At 44.1% G+C, this 12,477-nt stretch overlaps 1 protein-coding gene across 1 annotated transcript in view; it reads left to right on the forward strand.

The window, feature by feature from the left end:
- The window catches only part of BRAP (BRCA1 associated protein), a 249,679-nt gene that overhangs the window by 35,546 nt on the left and 201,656 nt on the right, over positions 1–12,477 (forward strand). The window lies entirely within an intron of this gene.

Raw genomic sequence — 12,477 nt, forward strand, 5'->3', positions numbered from 1 at the left:
TAAATCCATAGGTAGACATATTGTCTCTTTTTTGTGTCACTGTACTCCATAGTACCTGTGCTACAAGAAAAACTATTCTCCCACAAGCTCCCCCTGTCAGGAGCATTTAACAGATCAAACCCAACTCCCCAGACACCGTAATTGCTAATGAAGATGCATTATGAATCTATAGCATCTTCCTTTAGCATGTCAGGGTACATGGATCGACCTGATCCTCAAGCTTCAAAAGTGGCTTTGAAAATTGAAAAGTACCAGCCAGCGGCACTGTGAGCATCTCCTTAGTTTTTATACCCAGATGCTGGTAAGTGTGTGTCCTGTGATCTGCATCTGCTGTCTAAGCAGACAAATTTCTGCAATCTGGGGATCCCTATACTCCTACCACCACATATTAGCACTTTTATTTATCTCAGAATGTGCATATATGTTTTCTTCCCAAAAGAATGGTCAGCACTGGTTTTGACTGAGTTGTGGTCAGAAGCAGTTTTGTGGTGGATGGTCATGAAGCCAATTACTATGATGGACATGACAGCCAGCTTTATACCTGTATGTGTGTATTGGGCAGGGAGGTACGAGAAGTATATTCTCTCATGAGCCATGTGGAGGCAATCCTTACGTCTAGTTTTTCCAGCTTGTAGCCTAACTTACAATTTTGCTGTTTGTGTCAACACTGGGATTCATTATAACCTATTAGTTACTGCATAAAAAATAAGGCATATTCTTCAAATTATTAGGGCACCTTTGTAAAATGTTATTCAATTATTTGCTTGAAGCATATACACTCATAACTGAAAATTATTATGGCAGTGGTTCTGCAGTGATTCTTAACCTAATGTGAAGGTTGGTACTTTTCTAAATGTAATTGCCTATGCTGTATTTTGCTTGATACCTGTACTGCTCCTGGGGATACATTTGAGGATACTCACTTTATGTTTAGTCTCCATTTTCAAATTTCTTCGCATTTCCAGAATATTTTATCAATTTCAGTTTTACAGTTTGCTTCTTTATTTTTATACACTTTACTAATCATTTAATTTTAATTAAATTTTATAAGCAGTACTCTGACTCCGTGAGTATGCATCACAGACTCACGGGTGTCCCTGGACCACAGGTTAAGAACCACTGCTCTAAAGGAAATATGTTGTGAGTTATATTGGTGCCCTTTCTGAACAGTGACTGATGCCTAATGGTTGCCTGAAAACCATTTCTTTTGAGGTTTCAAAATAGTTATCAGTGTTCTCCCTGCCCCTTATGTCCATACCATCATGGTTCTAAGAGATTTGAGCCATTGTTAAAATTCAAAGGCCAACCACGTCTGTTCGTTTCTCTTCTGAATCCATTTCATTATTGTGTCTATATTTGAATAAGATGAGGGAAGGTGATGTGGCCTAGCGGCTAGACCTGCCAACTTTGGAACCTGGGGACCCAGCTTTGACTCCACATCATATCATTCTGGGCAAATCACTTATTATCCCTCTGCCTAAAATGCATTAGATAATGTATGAATTTAATGTGTGTAATGCTCACTTTAAAAAAAAAAAAGAATTGTTATTGATTTTTTTTCCCAACAGTAAATATCTGGCGCTTTACAGTACAATAATGTGATTCAGTACAGATCATGACAGTGTAACCTCGGTATATCTTTTTAACATCTGGGCATCTGCTCCGCGACCTTATATCCACTTCTCCTTTCCCCTCCTCTGTATGATTTTCAATATTCATATCCATATTAATTTTCTGCTCACCATCATCCCATGTCTCAATGATCTGTCTGATTAACGGATCAATATATATTTAAGCCAATCCCGCTCCTATGTCCCTCCCCAACCCTTGCCACCGGTGTGTCCTTTTTGCACACATTGAAAAAGACAATATTCTATATTATTCCAGGTTAGTGTAACTCTTCAGCATCCGGTCTACTCAGACCGGCCTATTATGTTCCCATTTCTACAGCAGCGCCACCTGGAAATGTCAGGAACCCCTCTATGATCCATCAGCTCGGGGTGTTCCCATTGGCATGTCCAGAACCGAGTATCCAACTGTCTCTGTTTCAAGAATCTGTAGTGATACAACTAAAGCCTCCCACGCCTTTGAAGTTTCTAGCGCTCTATCATTGTTAGTCCTCTTAGCTTGCTGGCACCGAACTGTGCTCTCACTGGTTGCCCATTTAATTAATTCTGCCTTCCATCGTGCAATGCTGGGCCCTAACCTGGATTTCCAATGCGTCGTTAGATCCCTCTTGGCTAGCAACAACCCTAAGTCCAAGAACTTACTCTGGACTTTTGTCCTAGATGTATGGGGAAACCGGTGCAATATACACGTACTCATGTCCGGTTCTATGTGCCTGTCCATAATATCACAGAGCATGCCAACCACTTCCTCCCAATACATTTCCAACTGCGTGCAACTCCACATCATATGGTGAAACTCCGCCCCTTCTAGGTTGCAACGCGGGCATTGGGCTGTATCCACTTTAAAATACCAGTTTATCTTGGACGGAGTTAAGTACGCCCTATGTATTATATAGAAGTGGATCAGCTGGAACCTAGCATTGCGCGTGCTCTTCCACGCTCTCTCAACTGTTCTGGCCCACGTCGTCTCAAGAATCTCCTTATCAAGGTCTGCCTCCCATTTTCGTTGTAATTGGCTGAATGGTTTCATCCCCTCGTTCACCATCCGTCTGTATAGACACGTAATATTTATTATTTATTTATTATTTAGAAGTTTTCTATAGCGCTAGCAAGACCCGAAGGTAACAGAGCGCTTTACAGTTAGAGACTGACAAGTGAACAACATGACATATTAAAAGTAATAGCATTCAACGAATGACAATATAGAAGGAGTTGATAACAGGATTTCGCGTCGCCACATAGTTCTGGGGATGCTTGCTGATCCGAATTAACCACAGCCTAGGGAACGGATAAGGAACAAGGATTTAAGTTGGCTCTTGAAATGAATGAAATGAAATGAAAATGGGTTTTTTAAAGCGTGGATAGTTGCCCGGAGGCGTCCTAGCGCTGAATGCTGACAAGTGATCTCAGTGGGGCTTAAATTCAAAAAAGAGGAAAAAGCTATTTATTGAACAAAAAAGTTTTCAGTTGCTTCCTAAAAGAGGTGAGGTCCAATTGGACCTTAGGTAAAAAGGCAAACTGTTCCACAACTTGGACGCATTCAGGGAAAAGGACCGACCTCCTGATCTGGACCGTTTGATCTTTGGCACAGCGGCAAGTAGAGCGTTAGTGGACCTAAGCTGCTGGGTAAGTAGGGAGTAATTAAAGGGCGACTAATTAATGGACCAGTTTCCCAGAAAGATTGGTGGGCAAGACAGAGAGATTTGAAACTGATCCTGTCCTTCACCGGAAGCCAGTGTAATCTTATCAGTCCAGCTTTTACAGAGGTCCTCCGAGGGATTTGGAGCAAAGTCCGAGCCGCACAGTTTTGAATTACTTGTAGCTTTTTTAATGTAAAATATGGAGCCCCAAGATAGAGCGCATTTCCAAAGTCCAACCTCGAGAGGATTAGTCCTTGGACCACAATTTGTCTTGCCTCAAAAGGTAACAACGGAAGGATCTTGTTCAACATTCTAATGAGGCCAAAACAGGTGGCAGATAGTACAACAGCCTGATGGTCAAACGTCAGGGACTTATCCAACCAGACACCCAGGCTCTTGATGGCATCCCTGGGGACTGGGGGAGTGCCTAGGCAAGCTGGCCAGATCTGGTCAATTGTAGATGGAGCTAGATGTCCCAACATCATGACCTCTGTCTTGTCCCCATTAAGTTTGAGACAAGACAGGGTCATCCACCTACTAACCTCGCTCAGGCATCCCATCAGGTCTGCTGTGCCCACAGGGTCTCCAGCCCGCGTGAGAGAAACCACCAGCTGGGTGTCGTCCGCGTAGGTCACGATCTTAATACCATACGGACGGACGACCCCAGCCAGCGGTCTCATGTAGACGTTAAATAACGTCAGGCTTAATGAGGACCCCTGTGGGACTCCACAGTCCAAGGGCCTGCTTGTAGAAATAGTCGCTCCCTCAAAGACCTGGAATTTCCTGCTGGATAGAAATGAGCGAATCCACTCCAGCGCTCCTCCTTGTATCCCAATCTCCCAAAGGCGCTGTAACAAGATTGTATGATTTACAGTATCGAAGGCGGCACTCAGATCGAGGAGGATGACTGCCACTGATCCTCCCCGATCCAAGATGCCCCTTGTTTCCTCCAGGACCGCCAACAGAGCCGACTCCGTCCTTTGCTTGGGGCGGAAGCCAGTCTGCGAGGGATCAAGGAGACTGTTATCCTCCAAGAAAGTGGTCGATATATTTTTCCAGTAACTTGCTGGCCCAGGGGAGCAGAGAGATTGGACGATAGTTACTGAAATTGTTGATGCTCTTAATAAGTGCCTTCACCCTGGCTTCTTTCCACTTAGAGGGGACTGTATTGGTGGAAATTGAGGCATTGAGTACCTTCAGCATAACCGGAAGGATGGTCTCACTAACAGTTCTTAAGAAACTAGGAGGGGCCGGATCGCCAGGGGAGCCCGATTTTACCTGGGTCATTAGAATGGATAATAGGTCCGACTGCAGCAAAGGAAAATTCTCCAGCACTGGTGATATATTATCTATCACATCATATTTGAGGTAGCCATGAGCGGCTATTGGATTTTTTGATTGAATGGCTGGAAAGGTAGAGTAAATACAATCTATTTTATTAAAGAAATAATCTGCCAGCTCATTACAGCGGACTTGTAAATCGTCGCTGTTTACGGGAGGCTGGGGCAGGACAGTGAGACTTTTTATTATCCTATATATTTCCTTCGAATTGGACCTAGCATCCTTAATCTGTTGTGTATAGTGCTGGGACTGAGCTTTCTTAATCGCTAGCTTGTAATCCCTAATGGATTTTCTATATACAGCTTTGTCAAGATCTGCGTAGCCCAAACGCCATTTTCTCTCCAGCCTCTTGCACTTGCGTTTGATCTCCCTAAGCTCCATAGTGTACCAGGGGGCTGACATTCTGGATCTTTTAGTCCGCGATTTTTTTTACTGGGAGGATAGTGTCAAGTGACTGAGTTATCCAACTATTAAAAGTATCATTAGCTACTGTGGGATCTGTATTCATCGGAGGGATTGTGGCTTGAAGTTCACGAACCCACTCATCAGTTGATAGTTTAGGCCAGTCTCGAGCCTCCCGTGATCCTGTCAAAAGAGCAGGCAATTTAGGGATACACCAAGTTAGCGGGATGAGTTGATGATCTGTCCACGGGAGGGTAATGGAGGGCTCTATCACTAGACCTGGGCAATTACTGAATACCGGGTCCAGTAGATGTCCTTTCATATGTGTGGGAGAGGAGACAAGTTGGATCAGCTGTAGTGCAGATAAGCCGGCAATTAATTCTTGGGCAGCATGGTCAGCAGTATCTTCGAAATGCAGGTTTAAATCGCCCAACAACGTAAAATTGGCCGATGTAATGGCCAAATCTGCAATTGTTGAAGGCGCAGAGTCTAGAAACTGTCTGACCGAGCCAGGAGGGCGGTAAGCCAGAACTCCAGCAAAATTTATGTTTGGTGATAGTTCCAGGCTGAACGACACGCTTTCGCAATCCAGAATAGAGGTGGAATTACATCGGCAGGTGTAATTATCTTTAAACACTATGGCTAAGCCTCCTCCCTTTCCTGAGGTACGGTCTGTTCTAGCTATTTGATATCCCTGTGGTAATGCTTGGACAAGGTCAGGTACAGACGACGCGGTTAACCACGTCTCCGTAAAAAAGACTACATCCGGATTGAGCTCTTCGAGCAGTAGGGAAATTTCAGTTTGATGCTTGGGCAGCGATCTGCAATTTAAGAGAAACATTTTAAAAGGTTTCTGATGCTCAGTTGCCATAATACCTCTTGGGGAAAGATGACCATGTCGGCACTGGGAAGGAAGATTTAAAGGATGATGTAAGTGATCACATTCCTTTTTTTCCGAGGGTCTCAAAGCAAGCAGGTCGTTAGAATTATATCTTATGTGAGGACCAGGTAAATGAACAGGGGTCGAGGCCCCTGGTCCCGTCCGGTCGCGGACGGCCGCAGACGGGCTTGCCTTTGGCGCGCCTTTGGCGCGCCGCCGGCGCACCCGCTGCGCAGACGAGATGACATCATCAATTTATGGACCTTTTGGAAGAGTGGGAGGCGTCCTGCAGCTAGAGTGTAGGTCCCTTACTCCACTCAATATGGCGGCTGTCAGTGTCGGTAAGTCCTACTTTTATTTTCACTGCGCCAGCTCCTACTCGGCTGCGCAGGAATCACGAGGCAGTTTCCAGGCAAATAATACTGACAATGACTAAAAGTCCTGCCAAGTAAGTAATCTACTTGCGGACAGCGACGATTTTAAAATTTCAGGTCACAGTGTGAAAAACGATTAAAATAAAGACAGCAAGATCGCTGAGAGAGCCCCCGGCTTCCGCCTCAGGGGAGAGTAATAAAGTGATGGTAGAACAGCGTGATATGTGAATTCCACATTGGACGGTATGGTTCTGATGTGCGGGGGGATGGAGTTCCATATTTTGGGGGCGTTTCCTGTGAAAGAGCAGCCCGCAGTTTTCTTCTTTCTGGTTTTAGGTAGGATGAGCAGCAGGGAGTTAGAGCTTCTCAGATTTCTGACTTGACCTGCTTTTTTGAGTTTGTTTGCCAAGTATTCAGGTTTGCCGGTATGGAGGGCTTTATGGGTTAGGCAAGCCGTTCTGAAGGTACTACACATTTCAGCTGGGAGCCACTTGAGTTCTTTGAGTGCCGGGGAGATGTGGTCAGATTTTTTGAAGCCGGTGATCATTCTTGCTGCCACATGTAGTGTTGTTGTTAGTGGTGCCAGGTGTGATTTAGGGATGCCTGTTAGGATTGAGTTCCCATAATCCAGTCTTGATAGTACTAGAGATTGCGTGGCTAATTTGAGGTCCTTGTTGGGAATGTAGTGTTTGATTTTGTTCAAAAGTCTGAGGTTAAAGAATGCACTTTTCGCCGAGTTCTTTATGTGATTTGTCAAGGTAAGTTTGGGGTCTAGGGTGAAGCCAAGAGATTTTACGGAGTCAGCTAGCGTGAGATTCCCTTTAAGCGCATCGATTGACTTTAGCCACTCGGTGATTTGAGGGTTATCTTCTTTGTTCGAGATGAGGAGTGTCTCGGTAGTGTCGGGATTGAGTTTCAGGTGATTATTTGTCAGCCATTCTTGGACATCATTAAGGACGTCATTTAGTCTGTGGATGTCATTAAGAGAGGAGGTTTCCAGATAAATCTGCGTGTCATCCGCGTAGAGGTTAAAGCGGATTTGGCTTTCCTGAGTAGCTTGGCGAGCGGTTCCATATAAATGTTAAAGAGCTGAGGAGAGAGCACTGAGCCTTGGGAGACACCCTGGTTGACTAGCTGGGGTTCGGAGGTGAAGTTCTTGATGTTTATTATTTGCATGCGGTTATGTTAAAAGGAGGAAAACCACTTGAGAAATAAATCGCCGAGGCCCGCTCTTTCTTGAAGAGCCTTGATGAGGAGCTTATGGTCCACCGTGTCGAAAGCTGCGGAGAGATCGAGAAGAATGAGGAGGCAGCATTTGTCTGTGTCGAGAGATCCATGAATATCATCAATGATGTTCAGCATTGCGGTTTCTGTGCTGCGGCTTTGTCTGAAGCCAGATTGGAGGGGGTCCAGGAGATTAGTGTTGTCCAAATGTTGTGTCAATTGCAGGAGTACTCAGCGTTCAAGTGTTTTAGAGAGCAAAGGGAGGTTAGATATCGGTCTGAAATTGTTCAAGACAGTTGAGTCAAGACCGGGTTTTTTCAGCAGAGGGGTGACTTGCCCCATTTTAAGACAATCAGGGACCGTTCCGCTTTTTAAGGAGCTGTTTATGATTAGGTCCCCGCTGCCGTCACCACATAGTGGCACACCATAGACGTCTGAGGCTCCAATAACCCCCCTCCCCAATGACGTTGAATTGCTGATACGAGGCCTAAATGCAATAAGAAATCGCCCCTGGGAAGGCCATATCTATCCTGCAGTGCCTGTTAGGGTAAGAGAGCACCATCTTCATATAGGTCTCCCAGCACTTGTACCCCCAACTCCCCCCATGCGGCCAGAGCGGTCCAATCCCCCCCCCCCCCCAACCAGGTGGAAGAGCAGAGCTCATAACCAAGGGAATCTCCGGGGCGCATGGTCAAACAATCTCTCCTCTACGTTGGCTCCGGATCGAACACAGCCTCAGCGTCCGCTCTTCATGAGTTGGCGACCCAAGGTGCAGTCGCTGTTGAAGTACAATAAAAAATATGTGACGCGGATTCCACGGACCCATCGGGCCCCTAAACTCCCTCGCCACTGCCTGGGTAAACCATTGCAGTTGGGCTGCCAAATAATATCGTTCGAAGTCTGGAACCGCCCATCCTCCCTCAGCTCGCGGGCGCATCATTGTGGCCAGAGCCGTCTGCCGTTCCCCCATAAGAATTCTCCTACCAAAAAGCGGTGTGTAATCCTCACTTGATAAACTCAATCTTATTGATTCTTTCCCATCCGTTCCAAATAGTGTACACTGCTCCGTTGCTTCCTATTTAGGTTCACGCTATAAAATTACCAGTGCATGCCTGCATTGATAGTCTCTAAAGCAAGAATTTAAGCAGCTTTGTTAAAAATATGCATTTTAAGAACCACCTAGAAGCCAGTATTTTGACCAGAACGTATCTACTTCTCCGTTTGTTGGATAACATGATTAATTTTGCTACCCATGAAAGAGGAGGTCCTAACCCAGAGAGCAAAACCTCATAATCAGCCACCATGATTGTTCAGAAAAGTAGGCATGGGACTTTGTAAGGCTATTTGAAAATCAAGTTGAAGAAGCCGCCAACTGTAACATTGTTCTGGACATCTTTTTTTTTTTTTTTTTTTGTCAAATCTGTTTTATTGGCATTTTTCATACTTTCACAATACAATAGGAACATCATCCACATAAGCACAACTTCCTGGAGACGGCAATCAGATATTCACAAACATAATACCATTACATGTTCGATTCACAGTATTTAAGTTGTGCAACCGCTATAACATGGGGTAGTCGCCCAAAGTTGTCTAGATCGTGGGGTTCCTAACTGGGTAAAGATTCCGGGACTGTCCATGAAGGTCCATGCATTAGGCTCTTTCCCATTAGCAACATTCTGGGTAGGCCCCCCAGTATGGACTGACATACAGATGAACTATTTATGAAACAACAATAAGGGAAACTGTTACTACAGCGGCAAAACCACAATCATACTGCATCCCTCATCTCACCCCCCTCCCCGTAATTGTTCTGGACATCTTGGTTGGAATTGAATATAAACTTTAGGGAATGTTAACTAGTGCTTTCTTGTCTCTGGCTCTTCTTGACCACTTATTTAGTCCCAAAGAGTAACAATCTATAAGGCCAGAGTAGGTTTTCAACAATACCTTCTTATTCATTTAAAGCAAATTACGTGTCATGCATCACAGTGGGTAATAACAGAGGTAACATGCAATCTACTACATTTATTTTTCAATTTTACAATTTACATTGAATTGATTGAAGCCAAAGATAGCATCTATCATGAAGGCCAACAGATTTCTTGAAAGCTTTTGGTTGATTCTTACCAGACATTTTGTGTTGGTGATACAATTGTCTATATGTGACTTGTACATAATTGTTTTTATTTGCATAAACATACTAAGTATCTGTTGATGTACATTTTGTAGCCCTGAAGAAGTTCCACGAGACCGTGGCTTTCATGATAGATGGTATCTTTGGCTACAATCAATTCAATTTTATATGAAGAATGGACAAATAAAGAAGTTGGCATAAACTGCACTTTGAACCACTGCTAACTTCTTCAAACAAACACGCATATTGGATATCAGTGTTATGTGATTATTAATGTACTGAAATGAATTATACAAACAGCTGAGAAATATTATTTCATCAGTTAAATAACTTTTAATTCCTTATTGTCAACTCTTAAAAATGCATTTATCACGTTCAAATAAATGCATTCCAGTCTCAAGAAATTGGGTTTATGTAAAAAAAAATACTAATCTAGTGTATAACTTGTGATTGAAGTGTATTTCTTGAGTGTTGTCCTATTAATATTTACCCCTCTATTCAGAATTATTACGTGTCCTATCATGAAAGCCAGGGAACATGCGAGTAGTCTGAGAGATGTCCAGCATGTATAAAATGTATTTCCTCCTTTTAGCTAGTCTAGCACTAATTAAAGCTCTTGGGCCCAGGTGTACGACAATGTCATTTAGCGACTCGCAAATTACGCTCAATTGCGAGTAGCAATTTATGAGTCGCTAAATGCCATGTACAACAGTGTCTGAAACACTGTTAGCGATTCCTAATGGGGTTGCAAATTACATTCCTCGTGCATATTAATGAGGCACTCGCAATTTGTGACCCAATTAGGAATGGCTGGCCCTCCCAGGAATGGTGGCCTGCTGGGCTCAGCAGACCTCCATGTCTGGGATTGCTTTTAATTAAAGCAGTTTTTAAAATAAAATGCAGCCCTTTTTCCTTAAATGAAAACTGTATTCATTTTATAAAAAAAGGAAAATGAAACTTTTCTGTTTCATTTTTTTTAAGGGCAAGTAGTGGTCCCTGACTCGCTATTAGGATGTGACGCCCTTGGAACGCCCCTTCCTAATAGTGACTCGCAATTCCTGTTTACCGAGTTGCAAAAAAATTGCGACTCGCTAAATAGGGATTGTACATGGCCCTATTAGATTTTGCATGCACAAACGGGTTGCAAACCTGTTTGCGCATGCAAAATAGGGTCGTACGTCTGAACCTAAATTCTTGAAAACTAAAATTAGTGTCTAACCCTTCTTTACTGATACACTTTGGGTTTGGGGCAGTTTCTTCACACCATGGCCTTGTTTCACTGTGCCTTTTGATAAATATACCAAGAGACAGATGCTTGAAAGTTTGTGGCCTGGAGGGGCATTTTACTCATAGTGATCTCACTTTTGTTGACAATGATAATCCCGGGTATGTTGCTCATTGACGAGGCAGGTTCCCTCCACTTGAATGCCTGGGAGAGTAGCCATTCTTTTTTTGGCATCATTGGATGTAGGCTATACAGTCTACACTCTGCTTCAGCTTTGTGAGAAATTCTTGAATACTTCCACCAGTGTCATCAAGAACATGAGCCAAAGCACAAACCCGTTCCAGCAGCAACTGCACAGCTCAAATTATTGGTGTGGGTTGTCTTCACATGCTCTTAACTCTTGTATTCCACAAATACCTCATTAAGTGCAGGTAGATTTGTCTACACGACCCTGTACATCATATGTAATCACTGGAGATATTTGCTGATATTTTTATGAAGGAGACTTTTACAGCTAATGTAGCACGTATTCTTTCTGAAGTGCAAGAATATCCAATAAAGGGGGTGTGGACGTCAAGATGGCTAGCTAGACATATCCTCTGCGAGCTCTGTCTGCCTGAGCAATATCTGACACTGATGAAGAAACGCTCTCACTATGCGCAGACGATATTCTTCTCTACATCACCGAACCCACAACAACTATCACTATCATTTTTAATACCTTTGCAATATATACTTGCTACTCCAGGTTTAGAATAATGCCGGGAATGTTCACACTTTGTCAGCCATACTGCTCACCAGATTTGACGCCTCCTAACAGAGGCTGGCGGTAGATGGAGAGGGCTACCAATACCTCAGTCTGTGCCCCTGTAGAGAACTATGCATAATCCTGAAGCTGGGGTGGATAGTCTAGCAATTTCAGAAAGATGCAGAGATGGCTATAGGTGCCCCTGACGATTCTGGGGCAACTGGCTGTCTCAAAGATGATTACAGTTCCCAAGCTCATCTATGCCCTCCAAAACGTGTATTACAAAATTATAGAGGAAATGTTCACTAAAATAGTGGGAGAGACTAGGACACTACTGTGGAACAAGGGTCACCCCAGAGTAGCACTCCAGATGATGCGGGGCAACCTTTAGAAAGGTGGGATCACCCTCCCAGACGCTAGGGCCTACTATTGGGCTACACATTTGGTAACTATCAATGATATGATATATACACCCCATACTCACCCGACATACCGACTTGAGAGGCCTCGACTGTGGCCGTGATCACACATGCACTTTCTGTATGGAGGGAAAGGGGCCCCGACAGCTATTGCGGGCTACACAAGTGGTGCTGGAGGTGTGAACGAAGACCACCATATGTATAGGTTAGACACTGGAGATGACCAGTGAAACGTCTTTGTGGGAGGGGGTCCACCCTGTGGGAATAATGGAAGCCGAGCGGATATGAAGCCTGGGAGACGATGGGGATCTCCAAGGTCCGCTATTTCCTCAAGAATGGAGACCTCATTCCTTTTGTCTCATTCCAGAGGGATTATCAACTGCACCTGAATCGATACCTAAAATACTCACAGCTTCCAAGGCCGAGGGGTCGCGAGAGGCTGATATACCAGACTGTGGC

This window comes from Lissotriton helveticus, chromosome 11 (genome assembly GCF_964261635.1).
Source record: "Lissotriton helveticus chromosome 11, aLisHel1.1, whole genome shotgun sequence".
Taxonomy (NCBI): domain Eukaryota; kingdom Metazoa; phylum Chordata; class Amphibia; order Caudata; family Salamandridae; genus Lissotriton; species Lissotriton helveticus.